The sequence below is a fragment of the Mytilus trossulus genome, chromosome 11, assembly GCF_036588685.1.
Source record: "Mytilus trossulus isolate FHL-02 chromosome 11, PNRI_Mtr1.1.1.hap1, whole genome shotgun sequence".
NCBI lineage: Eukaryota > Metazoa > Mollusca > Bivalvia > Mytilida > Mytilidae > Mytilus > Mytilus trossulus.
In genome coordinates, this window is record NC_086383.1 from 38,673,459 (window position 1) to 38,689,756 (window position 16,298).

General features: G+C 30.5%; 1 long non-coding RNA gene across 1 annotated transcript; it reads left to right on the forward strand.

The window, feature by feature from the left end:
* Positions 1-359: 359 nt before the first annotated feature.
* LOC134691647 (uncharacterized) lies at positions 360-7,969 on the forward strand. Its single transcript, XR_010102168.1, has 3 exons — positions 360-458; positions 7,067-7,174; positions 7,871-7,969. It is a non-coding gene; the product is annotated as an uncharacterized LOC134691647 (long non-coding RNA).
* Positions 7,970-16,298: the final 8,329 nt, after the last annotated feature.

Consider the following 16,298-nt stretch of genomic DNA (forward strand, 5'->3'; position numbering starts at 1 on the left):
CATACCGCATAGTCAGCTGTAAGACGCCTAAATATGACAAACGTAAAGCAACTCAAAGGAGAATACTAACAGTCAAATTAGTATACAAAAACAAAAAATGAACGAAAATCAAATATATTCTTGTACACAGCAACAAAAAACAACCACTCAGTGAATTACAGGATTACACGTAGTGTCCTTACATCTATCATATAACTATATGAATGCTCATTCTGATATATAGAATCAAAAATTGCTGGTGTTAGAATGAAAGAATGAAAGATTTCTTAAAACAAAATGATTTCTGTTTTACGGAAATAGCAGATATAAACATTGAATGTTTGATGGCAGACATGTTTTCTTCATTTCAGTAACACCATGTTCTTCTGGTCCCTGTACGAATGATGGAACATGTACTTTCTATGGACCAGTTTATAATTGTACGTGTAAACCTGTATATTACGGGAATATTTGCCAGTGTAAGTTTTGTAACATTATTTTTATGTAGTACTTTACGTACATTGATTTACATTCTTTGAATTACTTCCCTTTAATATCAGTCTGATATGATTTAGGGTGCAACCTACATTTTTTTTTGCTATGACGTCATATTTTTGGGACCGTGCATTAGTGACCCTTAGTGGTGGACTGATTAATAAAGATACTTGTATAAAACTAGATATTACTGGAATTTGAATGTTCTCTAGTTTATAATAAAATAAATATAAAGTGTACTTTTATCATACTAAAAAAACATTCAAAGAACATGGGGGAAAATGCCTAATTTGAACATAAAAAACCTGAAATCAGGTCATGTTCATACCCATAAAGACATGATACGTGCACATTTTTCATAATCAAAACTGTGTGAAAGAGGAAGGGCCAATTTTTCGTTGTTTTTTTTCTCTCATTCGATAAGATAGGTAAATCATGTTTTAAATAGCCCGATAGATGCTTACATGAAAATACGTCACATCATCTATTTTCATACTGTAACGTTTTTGCTCGATGTTGCTATAGCGTTTTCGTTACCCTGAAGTGAAACTCTGACCCACTGACAAAACTAGACAATCCGCCAGACAAACTAATACTCGACAATAAATACTATTTCAAATGACTGCTCCCTTGGGTTAACTCAACCCTGTAATCCAATATGTATATTTAAAGATGCGTTGTTTCCGAAGACAGAAATAAATAATTCGTTTCAAGTTAATGATTTAATGAAGTGTTACTATGATCAGTTATATATATATGTCATTCAAACAATTTCAATATTGTATATCTTTTTACATTAGATCAACACAATAAATAACACTTAAATAGTATGCAAGCTAGTGAGTACTCTGGTCAAGTTCTATATACACATGTATTAAATAAACAACCTTATTAACAAGTAATTATAGACTCTATAATTATATAAGTGATGCCGACTTCTCAAATGTATAAGTTGCGACTCCGGGTTTTACTGTCCTTTTTGTGAATATTCGAATTCGTAATATATATGTAAAGAATCGTTAATAATTGCAGTTTCTATACTGTTGGTATATCGAGTAAATAATACAAGAATAACTTTAACTGTTACTTTCTCTGAAGAAAAACTCTATTGACGTCTTATTAGAAGCGACCTTAAGACTCGAGACTGCGTCGGTGAGTCTCTGTATAAAATATGGAATATTTTATATTTCTGACTTTTCTGTACTTTTCAGTATATAACTTTTTGTACGTCTAATGATCTCTAATCTTTAGAGTCCCTTATAATATGAATTTATAAATCTATGTTTTACATAAAGTAAAACTCTGACAAAATATTTCCTAACCTTTTAAAGTGCAAGACTCAAATTGTAAGTTACAGTGCAGAAAGGATTTATTATTAGGCTTGTGATTGTAAGCAACCTTGTGCCACGGTAGTCCGATCACGACTAACGCGTTCAATGGTAGTGCAGTATATATACAACAAAAAGACTTGAAAGACTTCATATAGACGTCAAAAGCGACTCGAAAGACTCTATTTCAACGTTATATTGCCGTTCACGACAGTGCACTTTGACGGTTTACGGTAAAGCGACTCAAGTAAACATGGCGGACATTACAAGGAAAAAGAGAGACTCTGAGTCTCTAGAAACTTGCCCAGGTTAACTAATTCACTCAATATAAATATATATAGAGATTAAAACAACATAATACAATCATCAACAAATATATAAAGGTAGGTCCAGCATAAGGAAATTCTGTATTTACACTGTACAAAAATAAATAGAAAGGCGACTCAGTTTCAGGGAGGACTTGACGTTATTTTTATCTTTGCTCAAGTTACTGTTCATAATAAATATCCAAGATAACTTATATTAATAAAAAGAAACATATTCAAAAATTTATAAGTATCCAATACAGTTAAACAGAGATTTAATCTGATAAAAGTGAAAAGGGGCAGGGGACACAAACTGTTGAACAACGAGGCCGAAATCCGTTACAATACCTTATACAGGTATTCCTAAAAAAAAAACAAGGCCAAGACTATTGATTTTTGAATATTGATTAACATCCTTTTGCAAGGTACTATACCATGTAATTTGTCAAGGAGCCAAATAATATCGAACAAATTCAAATCGTGTTTTTATCATTCTGAATATTTGTATATCTGTATTTGTCCTGGTCTTTTAAGGTTTCGTCGTCTATAAGATAAGATAAGATAATACTTGTATATTCTTTAATCGAAAAACATTTTCATCAGTTTGACAATGTCATAGATCACCCTGTGTTTCTAACGGTTTTAACAAATCAGCCCTTCGTTGTGATACAGATGCAACAGCTTCTTGATGTTTTACCTACAATGACGATTTGTAGTGTAATTGATTTGTTCTGTTGTGTTGTTTTATTTTCTGATGACTTAGGTACCGGTGTAGGGACAGTGGTAAAAAGGTCAGTGCTAGTATCTACACAGTTTTTGAATTGGCGACAACATTGCTGTTGACTGCATTTGCTACATATAATACCATGTTCAAAAAAGATTTCGCAAAATTGTTTGTGTTGTTTTGAAACTTGTTTTTAAGTTATGTGTATATTACACCCGCAACATTTGGGCTTCAATTCTCGTGTTCTTAGTTATGTACAGGCACCAACATCAGTATGACGGCATTTGTTCCTTGAATATATGTAATAAATGTAAACACATAAATAGAATGTAAGTCAAAGTATGGAAAGTCATAGAAATGCACACAATAAGCGATACGTTATTTTTTCTTTAAAATACATGAAAAATGATATACTAGTAAATTATATAGTCAAAATGAACCAGAATGACTCTATAAATTAAGCAAACATCCGAAAACAATATGATAGAAACATGAAAATTTAATATTCCAACACAAAAAACGAAAATTTCTGAGCGAGATTCGAACCCTTTGTTCAAAACCATCATTCATTAGTAGTTCTGTGCCTTTTTTTTAATCTTTATTAAAATCAAATCTCATATAATACAAGTTAAACAAAATATAAAATCAATTGTCCTTAAATGTTCTCATTATATAGTATATACTACACTTTGTATTCACAATACTGTTAATTCACCTTTCAGGTACACAATAGTTATTACAATTTAAATACTAGAACATTGTCTGTTTCTTCTAACGGGTTATCTATTACACACTTTTTTTTAAATATGTGACTCATATTATGACATCGATAGACATAGACATACATATATGTTACATAATTTTATCAAATTTACACTAGAATAACCACTATTCAACAAGTTTCTCCTTCTGAAGATACAAAATCTGGCAACAGACATTAACAAAATTAAATAAAAAATCATTTACACTCTTCATATGCCATCTTAATTCCAAAATCAATAGTAACTCACTTCTTACCAAACTAATCTTATCTGAATCACAGTTTTCAATTATTCTAACCAATAAAGATGACAAATAATTATGAAAATCTTTAAGTTTATCACAGTTCATAAATATATGCAGGATGTCTTCCTTTTCACTGCAACATACTTTACAGATATAATCATCAACTAAACCTATCTTTTGAAGTTTAACATTAGAAAAAAATACAGTTATGTAACACCTTAAATTCTAACTCAACCAGATTAGAAGGTTTCCAATACATATTGACATGTTCCCATATTTTACTGAATGCTTTAGAACTAACATCATATTCTGATTTCCATAACTCAATACCAACAGGTTCTTTAACAATATTTTCCAGCATAATAGTATAAAATGTTTAAGTATTATAAATAATTTCAAATCATAATGCACATGTTTTACAAATAATTGAAATGTCTATTTTTCTTGGTATAGATATTCTGTGAATACTAGTGTTCACTGTGTTTTTCCATTCTACATGTATAACATTCAACAAATTTCTATATCTATCAACTACATATTGTGCATCAACATCTTCATATACAACTTGAATCATATCAACTATAACATGATCTGGCAAGAAACCAGTTTTTATTTCATTTGAATAATTAAACAATGAACTGATGATAACAGACAAATATATTTCATCTTTTCAGCAATTGATGATTGTAACAGACATATATTCTTCTTTTTTCAGTAATTGATAATAACAGGAATATAAAGTTCTGTTTTCAGTAATTGATCACAACTGACATATAAAAATTAAATTGTTTATGTTTTTTTATTAGTATTTGACTTTTTTTTTTTTTATTAAATGATGATAACAGACACATGCAGTTCTTTTTCTCAGTAATTGACGATAACAGACATATATACTGCTCTTTTCTCAGTAATTGATGATAACAGACATATATACTGCTCTTTTCTCAGTAATTGATGATAACAGACATATATACTGCTCTTTTCTCAGTAATTGATGATACCAGACATATATACTGCTCTTTTCTCAGTAATTGATGATAACAGACATATATACTGCTCTTTTCTCAGTAATTGATGATAACAGACATATATACTGCTCTTTTCTCAGTAATTGATGATAACAGACATATATACTGCTCTTTTCTCAGTAATTGATGATAACAGACATATATACTGCTCTTTTCTCAGTAATTGATGATAACAGACATATATACTGCTCTTTTCTTAGTAATTGATGATAACAGACATATATACTGCTCTTTTCTCAGTAATTGATGATAACAGACATATACTGCTCTTTTCTCAGTAATTGATAATAACAGACATATATACTGCTCTTTTCTCAGTAATTGACGATAACAGACATATATACTGCTCTTTTCTCAGTAATTGATGATAACAGACATATATACTGCTCTTTTCTCAGTAATTGATGATACCAGACATATATACTGCTCTTTTCTTAGTAATTGATGATACCAGACATATATACTGCTCTTTTCTTAGTAATTGATGATAACAGACATATATACTGCTCTTTTCTCAGTAATTGATGATAACAGACATATATACTGCTTTTTCTCAGTAATTGATGATAACAGACATATATACTGCTCTTTTCTCAGTAATTGATGATAACAGACATATATACTGCTCTTTTCTTAGTAATTGATGATACCAGACATATATACTGCTCTTTTCTTAGTAATTGATGATACTGCTCTTTTCTCAGTAATTGATGATAACAGACATATATACTGCTCTTTTCTCAGTAATTGATGATAACAGACATATATACTGCTCTTTTCTCAGTAATTGATGATACCAGACATATATACTGCTCTTTTCTTAGTAATTGATGATAACAGCCATATATACTGCTCTTTTCTTAGTAATTGATGATAACAGACATATATACTGCTCTTTTCTTAGTAATTGATGATAACAGACATATATACTGCTCTTTTCTTAGTAATTGATGATACCAGACATATATACTGCTCTTTTCTTAGTAATTGATGATACCAGACATATATACTGCTCTTTTCTTAGTAATTGATGATAACAGACATATATACTGCTCTTTTCTCAGTAATTGACGATAACAGACATATATACTGCTCTTTTCTCAGTAATTGATGATAACAGACATATATACTGCTCTTTTCTCAGTAATTGATGATAACAGACATATATACTGCTCTTTTCTTAGTAATTGATGATAACAGACATATATACTGCTCTTTTCTTAGTAATTGATGATAACAGACATATATACTGCTCTTTTCTCAGTAATTGATGATAACAGACATATATACTGCTCTTTTCTCAGTAATTGATGATACCAGACATATATACTGCTCTTTTCTTAGTAATTGATGATACCAGCCATATATACTGCTCTTTTCTTAGTAATTGATGATAACAGACATATATACTGCTCTTTTCTTAGTAATTGATGATAACAGACATATATACTGCTCTTTTCTTAGTAATTGATGATAACAGACATATATACTGCTCTTTTCTTAGTAATTGATGATAACAGACATATATACTGCTCTTTTCTCAGTAATTGATGATAACAGACATATATACTGCTCTTTTCTTAGTAATTGATGATACCAGACATATATACTGCTCTTTTCTTAGTAATTGATGATAACAGACATATATACTGCTCTTTTCTCAGTAATTGATGATAACAGACATATATACTGCTCTTTTCTCAGTAATTGATGATAACAGACATATATACTGCTCTTTTCTTAGTAATTGATGATAACAGACGCATATGCCTTTTTTGTCGATATTTGATAATAACAGACGTATAAGCCCTTTTTTGTCGATATTTGAAGATAACAGACACATAATTGGTAATTTACACATTTTTTTTAAAGTAAAACTGAGACATGATCTTGATGATGCAAGGTTGTCAATTTGACTTTATGTATTTTTGGTAATTGATTATTACAGACATAATTTTATATACTTGTTTCAGAAATTGATAATAGCAGACATATATACATCTTTGTTACAGTTACGCCGTTTCACGTGGGTCCATGTGAAAACAAGAGTTTCGCTGGATCAACTTATTCTTTTGCATATACATTTACCTCTTTTTTTCAGTTACGCCATGTCACGTGGGTCCATGTGAGAACATCAAAGCATGTAGGGTCTCTGGCTCAATTTATTCTTGTGTATGTACATTTACCTCTTTTTTCTTTCAGTTTCGCCATGTTATGTGGGTCCATGTAAGAACAATGGAACATGTAGTGTATCTGGGTCAACTTATTCTTGCGCCTGTACACCCGGATATTACGGAACGGACTGCGAGTGTAAGTTAAATTTTCATTAAAAAAATCACTTACTTCTAACGATAAAATAACTTGTTATCAAGTATGGAAAAAGTACAAAAAATACAACATCATAAGACTGATGTTACAACATTTACAAGTTACCCCTTGATTATAAATCTGAAAAAAAGAAGAAAGAATACAACTCGCTTTGTAAGAAAAGTCGCTGGTTCGATAAAAAAAAACAATTTCCAAATATTTTTTTTTTATTTTATGCCCCAAACTATTAATCGAAAAGTCAAAAATAAATTCACAACGGATTGGCAATAAAACTAAAAAAAACGCCTAATTATCGCTATTTAGATTTTATGGGACTTTTTTCTGTGTACATTTGAGGTATAATGCAAAAAATTAAAACTTTAAAATCTTCTGTTGCAATAACTTCAAGGTTAGGGTCGAATTTGTGCTAAATTGACTGTAAAAAAATATCATGATACAGTTATATGTACTTCTTTTTTTCCCAGTAATTAATTATTAGTTACGCCATGCCACGTGGGTCCATGTCAAACAATGGAACGCGTAGTGTCTCTGGGTCAACTTTATTGTTTGCATGTACATCTACCTCTTTTTACAGTTACGCTATGTCACGTAGGAATATGTCAGAACAAACGAACATGTAGAATCCCTGGGTGAACTTATTCTTGTGCATGTACATTTTCCTTTTTTTCTTTCTTTCAGTAACGCCATGTACCTCGGGTCCATGTCAGAACGATGGAACATGTAGTGTATCTGGGTCCATTTATTCTTGCGCATGTCCACTCGGATATTACGGAACGGACTGCGAGTGTAAGTTTTATTTTTATTGAACAATTCACTGACTTCTAAGGATAAAATAAATTGTTATGTAGTATGTAAAAATTTAATAAAATAGTAAAAAATTAAAACATCATAAGACTGATGTTACAACACTTACAAATTACCCCATACTTTCAATCTGAGAAAAAAACGAAGAAAAGGATACATCTCGTTAATGCAACAAAAGTCGCTGGCTCGACAAAACAAAACAATGTCCACATATTTTTTTATGATTTTATGCCCAAAACTATTAATCGAAAAGTCAAAAATAAATGCACAACGGATTAGCAATAAAAGGAGCATACGCCTTATTATCGCTATTAAGATTTTATGGTACTTTCTTTCTGTGTGTTTTGAGGTATAATGCTAAAGATTAAAATTTAAAAATATTCTATTGCAATTACTTCAAGGTTAGGGTCACATTTATGCTAGATTGACGGGACTATTCTTTTTTCAGTAATAAATGATAACAGATAGATATGATTCTTTTTTCCACCAGTTATTGATGATAACAGACATACGTACTTTTTTCCCCAGTAATTGATAATAACAGACATATGTACTTCTTTTTCCCCAGTAAACAATGATTACAGACAAATGTACTTTGTTTCCCAAGTAATTGATGATTACAGAAATATGTACTTCTTTTTTTCCAGTAATTGATGATCAGTTACGCTATGTCACGTGGGTCCATGTCAAAACAATGGAACATGTAGTATCCCTGGGTAAACTTATTCTTGCGCATGTACATTTACCTCTTTTTTTAAGTTACCACATGTCACGTAAGTCCATGTCAGAACAATGGAACATGTAGTGTCTCTGGGTCAACTTATTCTTGCGCATGTACATTTACCTTTTTTAAGTTACCACATGTCATATAGGTCTATGTCAGAACAATGGAACATGTATTGTCTCTGGGTCAACTAATTCTTGTGCATGTACATTTACCTCTGTTTTTCAGTTACGCCATGTCACTCGGATCCATGTCAGAACAATGGAATATGTAGTGTATCTGGGTCAACTTATTCTTGCGCATGTGCACTTGGATATTATGGAACGGAGTGCCAGTGTAAGTTCAATTTTTATTGAAAAGTTTACTTACTTCTAACGAAAGAATAACTTGTTAATATATGTAGTATGTAAAATGTAAAATTAAATATTATAAAATTTACGACATCAAAAGACAACACTTACAAGTTACCCCCATTCTTTGAATCTGAAGAAAAAAGAAAAAAAGGATATCTCTTGCTTTTGCAACAAAAGTCGCTGGTGCGGCCAAAAAATCAATGTCTTTAATTTTTTTTATTATTTTATGCCCAAAAGTATTCATCGAAAAGTCGATTATACATTCACAATGGATTGGCAATACAAAGAATTCGCCTTATCGCTAATTATTTCAATCCGGATAAACAAACAACAAAACTTTTTTTAATGTGTCACAATCCAGTCTAACCTATTTAGAGCCTATTCAATCAATGAATTGGGCATAACACTTTTCTAAAAGACATGTAATTTTTAAACCGTTAATTCATTGTTAACATTTCAAATTAAGCATTGTGATGTATTTAAATTGTTCCTTTTAAAATTGTTATACGATGATGACTGATGTACCCATATTTTGACTATTTTATTAATTGTGACTGTTTATTTAACGCATCATGTAAATGTAGCGGAATTTGATGAGACTGTTATTAAAGTGAGAGGAGAGGGTTAGCGCTATAGAACCAGGTTTAATCCACCATTTTCTACATTTGAAAATGCCTGTACCAAGTCAGGAATATGACAGTTCTTGTCCATTCGTATTTGATGCGTTTTGTTTTTTGATTTTGCCATGTGATTATGGAATTTCCAAATTGATTTTCCTCTGAGTTCAGTATTTTTGTGATTTTACTTTAACTTGTGCCGCAACAAATTACCATTTACAATGTTCGTTTTTTTTCTCCAAATAAATCCCTAACCTCAGCTTTTTAGTGAAGTTCTTGTAACACTTGACACAAACTGGAGGTAGCCAAAAAAATATTCCCCATGATTGGACTAAAAAGGGATTACGTGTATTGCTATTGTAATTCCAATGTGAGACTTTCTAAAAAGTTTTTATCTATTTGACAAAAAAAAATCTAAATGGTTTATTTTCATATAAAATTATTGACTTCTGTTTCAGCGAAAGCATGTAGAAAAAACACCTGTCAGAATGGTGGTACGTGTACTGCGACTGGCGGATCAAGTTACGAATGCGCATGCTCAATCGGATGGTATGAGTCAACTTGTAACAGTAAGTAAATTTTACGAAGGTGTAAATCATATTTTTTATAGGTTCAGATAAGATTTAATCAACTCTTGATTCATTTCAGATGATGGACGGTTTCGAAAATACAAAATATACTGGTAAATGTATGACGACTGTCACCTGGCTTTTATTGCATAGATAACCTAGTCAATTTAGCTCTAAAATCACCCAACCTCCAACTAATTGCAACACAAGCTTTTTCGAGTGCAAATTATAATATAGACTTGTACTAATACCATACTAAAACTATACATTGATATAATTTGCAGTAAAGGTTATTTTGGGTGAAATATGTGTTTTTTAGAGGAAAAATATAATTTATTGTTGCATTTTTAGACCTAAAGCTTTTGGAAGATAGGAAACCTTATCTCAATAGACTAATGTGTAGTTCTTTAGTTATTATTATTCATATTTGAGTAATTTTGAGGTGAAATGAATGATTTTTTAGTGAAAAAAAACCGTTGAAAACTTGAAACGGCGAAAATCGTTAAAGGTTAATATTATTTTTATCTTTGATCTATATAGAAAAAAGAAAATACTATTTTATGTTTATTTTGTGAAGTCCTTTAGTTATCAGTAAAACTTTTTGGGTAATTTAGTTGAATACATGTTTTAGACAGAAAACCCAATAACAGGAAATGGAAAAAATCTTAGTTATTGGTGGTTAAAACTTTCGAATTTGGATATAAACAGAAAATACTATCTGATGTTTATCTTAAGGGGGTTCGCGGGTCTAAAACATTTATATAGGATTTATCTATATTTTTCTATAAATGAACTTTATCTTATGGTTAATAGAAAAATAAAATAAAAAAAATGGGGTCACCGTTCATTTGCGCTCATAATCTGCCTTCGAAAGAAGCATACATCTTTACCAAAGTGTTTTTTTTTCTGTTCAACTAATAGGAGAAATAAAGGTAATATCGAAATAAAAAAAAGATATTTATTACAGAAATCGCTTAAATTTTACAATAATTCAGTTTGAGTACAGCATATATCGAAATTATATTAAAAAATATAGGTCACCGATGAGTTAAAAGAGATATTTCAATTTTAAAACCAAAAAATGACATTTTTCCACCAAAGGGAGATAATTTGGAACTTTTTAAATGATGTTTACATTTTAAAAGTCATCTGAGGCCAACACGAATTATTTTTTTTGAATATTTTTTGTACCATATGATAAAGTAACAACTACAAAAGGTATTAACTTTTTTCGGAAATTTGTATACCCTCGAGACTCCTTAAGAAGTCCTATAGTAATTCGTATTTTAAAAGGAATGTAATTCTTGTGTAAAAACAAAATTGCGAAAATGGAAATAAAAAGCTCGGTTAATCATGGTTAAAACTTTTAACATAGGATCTTTATAGACAGACTTTATTATCTTATGTTTATATGCATATAGATTCTTACATTGATACCAGTGGATTATCGGATTTATCCAATCGAGATAGTTAAATTATCAATTTTAAAATCCGAGCCGCCTCTGTTTCTCTAATGATCAAAAAGACATTTTCTTTTTTTGTTAACCGAAAATCCCCTTCGAGTGCCCTTCACATTGCACGAAGTTGTCAATTTCATTAACACCTGTTATCATATTTTGATTATCCAGTTAGCTAAAAAGGTCATGACCTTAAAATCATCCAATGTTCTTTTGAGATCACCAGCAAACACACGTTGATTAAATTTTTTTATACAATGGGTTCGGAAAGGGATAAAATTCCATAGAATTAGAGAAATATATTTCCTCTTGTTATCGATATCAATGTTAACCAATTTGTTGTGTGTTAAAATATTTTATTACAAAATTACAAAATATGAATGAACGTGTCCGTAGTACATGGATGCCCCACCGCACTGTCATTTTCTATGTCCAGTAGACTGTGAAATTGTGGTAAAACTATTATTTGGCATTTAAATTAGAAAGATCATATCACATGGATCATGCGTACTAAGTTTCAAGTTGATTGGACTTCAACTTCAATAAAAACTACCTTGTCCAAAAACGTTAAAAAGACATACGGACGGACGAATGAACGTACGCACAAACTGAAAAAACATAATACCCCTAAGTGAGGGGCATCACAAATGATAATTTTAAAATCTTGGTTTAATAATTCCAGCTTGATTTTTAAAAACGTAAAATGAAGAATAGAAACAGGAAATGTGCCATAGAGAAAACAAGGCCCTTATAATCGGTCTTCAACATACATTTGTAGCATGTAAAACCGGCACACGAAGGTATGCTTCAGTTGACCCCCTTAATTATAATTGTGTACACTTGTTCCTCAAATTTGAAACCACCCTTGAAACTCCAATACATACACATGAAACAAAGTGTCAACAACAAAAAACTTAAATGCAAGACAAACTAAGGATAGAGGTTCCAGATTTGAAATAAGTGAAATAATGTGGCTGGGAGAAAAACATGTTGTTTGAGAACTGAACCCTCCCATAGTTTATATAGACAATGTAGAATAAATAAACACACAGTAAAACTCAGTTTTAAAGAAGTGCATTTTGTTGAAGTTTGAAATTGTTATATAATGTAACTGTTATGTATTAATAGTAATTAAATATGTAGGTATAATAAAGCAAACAAAATTGATTGTGTTAAAAAAAAACACTGTGAATCAGTTTGGTTACTGCCTTTGATTTTGTCCTGTTAATTGGTGGAAAAGTTATTTTTCTAGTGTCATTGCATCGTTATTGATTGTAGTCCTTTTTTGTGCATTTTTTCATTAGTTACATTTTCCACATTTGAATTGCATAAAGTCACAGTTAAACACAGACCAATGTTAGCTTTAATTTCAGATATGTAAGCTTTTTAATTTTTTTGAAACATACACTAGTTCACTGAATTAGCATAAAATGTAGATATTGTTTAAGGCAATTTCAAGGGAAGCTTTGTTAATATGATTATAATTTTACCTCAAGAGCTTGAATTTAAATAGTAGTTGTACCAAAGTTGTCCAATTTTGGATGTTGAAAATGAGATAGGCCGACTGTTGAATGAACTAATTGGATTGGATTTCGGGAAGAAATGTTAATGGTAACAGTCTTTTTGTGTGTATCCTGTAAATCTGTATGATAAAGATCTAACAAGGGTTGTCTGATGTATGAAAAATCATGGTCAAAAGTAAAAACACAAAAATACTGAAACCCGAGGAAAAATCAAAAAGGAAAGTCCAAAATCAAAAGTCCAAACACATCAAACGAATGGATAACAACTGTCATATACCTGACTTGGTACAGGCATTTTCTAATGTATAAAATGGTGGATTGAACCTGGTTTTATAGCTAGCTAAACTTCTCACTTGTATGACAGTCACATCAAATTCCATTACATTGTCAACGATGCATGAACAAAACAAACATACTGAAAGAGTAAAAATGTCAAAAAATTAGGGTACAGCAGTCAATATTGTGTTATCATCTTAATATCACTATAAAAACAACAAATGTAACGAAGAAGCACAAAAAGGCATACATCAAATTTAACATACTCATTTTGCTTTTCTTATACGTCTTAATTTATCTATGTAAAATCTACCCGAAAAGGATAGAAGGTTTTCAGTACTCGTGTAAAATTGGGCGTTTGAAATACGCACAGGTAGACATAAAAATAATTTTGTCGTTCAAAGTATGACGGCATTCATACATGCAGAGTCACGTAAAGTAGATATAACAAAAAACAGACTTAACAGTAAAAGTAATACAAATAAATGTTCAAAGTATGACGGGATATCTAAGTACAGTTTCACGTCGAATGTTTATCATAAAAAACAGACTTAACAGAAAAAGTAGAAGTATTGAATAAAATAGTTTTGTCATTCATAGTATGTCAAGATCCATAAGTAACAGTAATATAAAAAAATTGTAAATAATTTTGTCGTTCAAAGTATGATGTTATACATAACCACAGAGTCAAAAGAATATCTAAAAAAACTGACTTCACAGTACAAGTAATATTAATAAAGACAAATAAAAGAATACTATGACACGTTATTCAGATGATAACCAACGTCGGTACGCAATAGATATATAATATATAACGAAAAGCATTACCAAGTTCTTCTTTAAGATATTTCAGTGAATTAATTCAATAAAAGGAAATCAACTTCAGCCTAAGAACTGTAAACCAAATGCTCTGCAGGGCGCAACTTGATACGACCGCAGACATTTACCTTTTAAGGTCCAATATCCAAACTCTAAATACATGGTTAAATTCAGCATATTGAAGAACCCCATACACTCAATTTTTGTTGAAATCAAACCAAGTTTAATTTTAGACCCCGTTTTGGACCAACTTGAAAACTGGGCCCATAATCAAATGTCTAAGTACATGTTTAGATTCAGCCTATCAAAGAACCACACAAATTCATTTTTTTGTTAAAATCTAACTAAGTTTAATTTTGGACTCTTTGGACCTTAATGTAGACCAATTTGAAAACAAAACCAAAAATTAAGAATCTAAATACACGGTTAGATTTGGCATATCAAAAGCCCTAATAACTAATTTTTTGATGAAATCAAACAAAGTTTAATTTTAGATCCTTTAGGCCCCTAATTCATAAACTGTTGGGAATAAATCTCCCAAAATCAATCCCAACCTTCCTTTTATGGTCATAAACCTTATCTTAAAATTTCATAGATTTTTATTTACTTATACTAAAGTTATTGTGCGAAAACCAAGAACAATGCTTATTTGGGCCCTTTTTGGCCCCTAATTCCTAAACTGTTAGGACCAAAACTCCCAAAATCAATCACAACCTTCCTTTTATAGTCATAAACCTTGTGTTTAAATTTCATAAATTTCTATCAACTTATACTAAAGTTTTTTTGCGGTCGTAAAAAAGTAGGCGATTTATGGCCAGTGATAGTCCTGTCTAATCTGAAATTTTTGTTAGTTGTTTAGGTGACTTTCTAATTGACTCTTAAAACCTCAAATCTCTCTTTATTCATAATTATACTATATTACTCATTTGAACGAAACTAAAAAAATGTTTAAATAAAATACACCTAATGCCTAAAGAATATAAATGTTTACCTTTTATGTTGTATGATTTGAGACGACAAAAATATATACAAGAGATAACAATGAGGAGGGTGTGGATGTTTACAACTATATAGCTCATAGTTAAAATATAAAACTGTTTAGAAAATGAATGGAAAAATTAATTTGATAGACAGCAAACAATAACCACCATGTACTAATTAAGGGCCATTTACTTGCGATAATCATAATCATAGTGTGCAGGGTTAACCATGTCAGCCCACCCATAATCAGGAACAATTGTGAGATAGCAAACAACATTAGTGCAAATTGTAAAACTCAGTTGGAAAGGACTCAACTCAAAAAATCATTCACCACATAGTATAAACTAAACCAATTAATAAAATGACACTGAGTTCTAATAACTAGTTCAAACCTAATTACACATGTTACAGTTGATGAATAAATACTGTTGGCACCGACTAAAATTTAAATCAGTACACATCCGGTTAGAAACCAGTAAAAGGTGGGTTCAGTGTTATTAATATATATTATATTGATGTTTTTGGAGTCGACTTTCCTAGTATGGAACTTGAACCCTTGTGGGTTAAGTGTTACAGCCAACGCTTTATTTATATGGTGTTTAAGTACTGAGATCGTTGCTAATTAAATGAGTAGTTATTTGTTTCAGGAGCCTGGCATTTTCATTTGTGAAAAAATATTGAACATAAAATCATTTAACACTCATCATTCTTTTCATCAAATCTTAACATGTTTGTTCAAGAAGAAAAATGAAAAAAAAAACGTTTTCTTTTAAAAGTTATGGTGAAAACATAAATTAAAAACTTTTAACTTCAAAAATTAAATCTTGCATATTTTTTTTATTTTTCGAGAACGCTTCCCCCAACTAAAATTAACTTAAACACAGGTGTAGATTTCTTTCAAAACCTAGTAAGATTGCGACTACCTATGTTAATCTGACTCAGAAAAGTCTTCTGTTATAGGTTACATACCATCAATAATTTGC